We start from the raw sequence: 3,438 nt of genomic DNA on the forward strand, positions 1-3,438 counted from the left end.
TCTTGTAAGCAGTAGATCCAGATCAGATATCTGGCATTGCATATGGTCTCTTGGGCATCATCAGGAGCAGGAGTGACCTCTGACCACAGAACTAAAATGAAATGCCTGACAAGTGCCAGGTGTAACCTCCAGCCCCTCTCCTCTCCATAAAAACGTTCTTCTGATTATTGATAAAAATGAATAAAAACTAGTAAATGACTGTCAAAAATTATATTTATACTTTAAGCTATCAAACTCATAGTAGTAATGAACACAGTACATAGTATATATCCAATTATTTCATGACTAGGAAAACTTTGACAACAGCTGAGATTAGGAAATGAGAAAAATGTGTCCTTAGCTCCTATACAGTATGACTTGTTCAAAATGTCTTTTGGAAAATAACAGAGGTATAAAAAAAAAAATCCTGACTGAAAGGATATCTCTGACACTTCTTCTAATCATCCAAGAAATATAAATGTCCTCTAGATGGAGCACCAGATCTTTCAGTCTCATATATTGACTTGTGCAAGCGCGCACGTCTGTGTGTGTGTGTGTGTGTGTGTGTGTCTGTGTGTCTGTGTGTCTGTGTGTGTGTAGTATAGGGACTTCATGCTATCCAGAAATTATTTAAGTATTGACATGCATTGGTGAAGAAAATAGACTATTTCAAACAATGTTAAATATTGGTTGAAAATATTTCCTCACATGTCCTGGAGTTGAATTTAAAGTTATCTATGTGAAATTATTTTGTTCTAGAGCTGAGGACATGTGCACTATCCATAAAGATCCAAATAGATACATTGTGCTCTGAAACATGAGTATAACTGAACGGAGGGATAGAAAGAACCAAGGTATCTTTGTCAAGACAATAGGTTCACAATCTTATTTAGCCTATTACCTACTTTTCCCGGAACAATGCATTTCTACCTGAAAGGTAATCCTCTTTAAGTGAATAAAGACCTCCCAACTATACCTGAGGCTAATGCCCCCAATCCTTACTCCCCAATCATTTCAGTGAAGTGCCAGAGCAACACCAGTCTAGATGGAAGCATTTCCAAAGGTGGTATCAGTATCTGATTAAGTCTTAATGTTGTGAAATAGAGAAAGAAAGTTTGAAGTCATTCAACACTTCCATTATATTTTATAAAAGAAGAAAGTGAGACCCAGAGAAGTAGCTGTTTTCCCCCTCTATGTTGATGGCATTAGCGAGGGTGCAGACAAATCGAATGAATGTAGCTGTTTTAGCTCTCCAGAATGTTCTCCAACTTTTTACCATCACTATTTTTTTTTTTATAATTTATTTATTTATTGAATCACTGTGGGAAAAGTTACAGAGCTTTCGGGTTTAGGTCTCAGTCATGTAGATACCGAACACATTTCCCTTTACCAATACTCATTTTTAACCCCGAACCCCAATAGACCCCCACCTCCCACCCCTCCCAATTCTTGTGAGGCAGATGAGTTCTAGTTAATACTCTCTACTTTGACTAGATAGATTATTTCGATAGAAGATGCACAATTATTGTTTAGAGTTTACGACACCCCCCCAATCAGACATGCTGAAACAGCGTTGTGAAATGATTTGCTTTCTACAACTTGGTTTAAGAATAAAATGATGTCGCGCGGCCGCTATCGCGGCCGGGCGGTTTTGAATTTCTGCTATTTTACTTATTAACCCTGGAAGAATTTCTATTAAAAGTTAGCTACTTAAGAGATTGGTTTCTGTGCCCTGGAGTCGTGGCCGTGCCGGAGAGCCGCTCGTGGGGGGCAGCTGGCGGCCTCGATGGGGCGTGGGGGACGGCCCACAAAGCCCCCCTTCCCATGAGGTCCCCGCCGCTCCCCCGAGCCCGGCTCAAACCTGCTTTCCACAAGGCTCCCGTGCGGCCGCCATCTTTCTTTCCAGAGCAACACTAATTTTCTTTTGGCAACTATATCCTCAACTGAATCAAGTTTTGGAATGCTATCAATAGGGGCTGAGGTGTCCTGTGAAACTCCTATATAGCCAAGAGTTAGGCAGGTGATCTAATTATCCACTCAAAAGTTGTCAAAGCTTATGCAGAATTTTTGTAACAAAATGGAAAATAGTTGGAATTCATATCTCGGAGGTGAGAACCTAATATTTATCTTACTAAATATGATTCTCTATCCCCAGTTTTAGTCAAATATAATTGACTTGTGCCATTGTATAAGTTTAAGGTCTGCAAGCAATAATTTTATAAATATATATGAAACAAAATCTAAACGTGATACTTAATATTTTCTATTAGTTCTATGAAATTAAATAAAAAACACTGTCTTCCCATTGTTCATCGATTTGCTCGAGCGGGCCCAGTAACATCTCTATTTTGAGGATTATTGTTACTATGTTTGGCATATTGAATACATCACAGGTAGCTTGCCAGACTTTGTCGCATGGGCAAGATACTCTTGATAGCTTGATGGGCTCTCCGAGAGGGGCGGAAGATTCGAACCCGGCTTGGCCAGGCTGGCTGTGTGCAAGGCAAATGCTCTAACACTGTGCTATCACTCCAGCCCAGTTCTATGAAATATTCAGAAAAATTTTGATAATTCACCTTTGCTTAAGTGAACTAGTTTCTAACACTTGAAACTAATAAAAAATGTATTTCTGGCATCTACTGTCCACTTAACAATAAATCATGATTTTATTTCTCACTTTTTTTGGTGTAGGAGTATAGTTATTTATTCAGCCACTGATTAAGCTGGCTGAAGTGGGCATGAACTCCACATTATCTTTTTAATTTTTTTAAATTGAATATCCACGAGATAGAAACAAAACTGTTCATGATTAGGTTTCAGTCATAAAATGATCCAACATCCATCCCTCCATAAGTGTACATTTCCCAACACCAATGTTCCCCGTTTTCCTCCTACTATGCCCCAACACCTGAACCCCACCCCAGCCTGCCTGCCTCAATGGCAGGCACCTCTCTCTCTCTCTCTCTCTCTCTCTTCCTCTCTCCTTTTCCTTTTGTGCATTACGGTTTACAAAACAGGTGCTAAGAGGTCATCATCTCTGCTCAGGGTGTTCAGTATTTTTATCGGGAAGGTAAAGTTGGAGTAGCTTTTGAACTGGGTAGCAGCTTTAGGGTGTGGATATGACTTCAGAGGTTTCTGGAAGTTCAGGAAGGTTGGGGAAGGTAGCCCATCCAGACCCTGAGAAAGTCTGGAGATTTCAGTCACAAAACCTGTACGTTTTTAGCAGATTGTATCTCTGTGACGTCCATCCTGAGACAATGGAGTCCAGCGGGGGAAATGTTGTTGATTTTGGATTGTGGAAGTAAGCAATTGTGGGGGGCTCTGTTAGGGCGGGCACCAGCCTGACCCACACCCCTCTGATTTACTCTGGTCTGTTGAGCCTTGTGAGGGCCAGAAGTTAACTGTGGTTTTTGATCTACTTGGAGAGTTATTTATGGGCCATTGACTCAAGGCTGACAA

The sequence above is a fragment of the Sorex fumeus genome, unplaced genomic scaffold, assembly GCF_029834395.1.
Source record: "Sorex fumeus unplaced genomic scaffold, SorFum_2.1 ptg000003l, whole genome shotgun sequence".
Lineage (NCBI taxonomy): Eukaryota > Metazoa > Chordata > Mammalia > Eulipotyphla > Soricidae > Sorex > Sorex fumeus.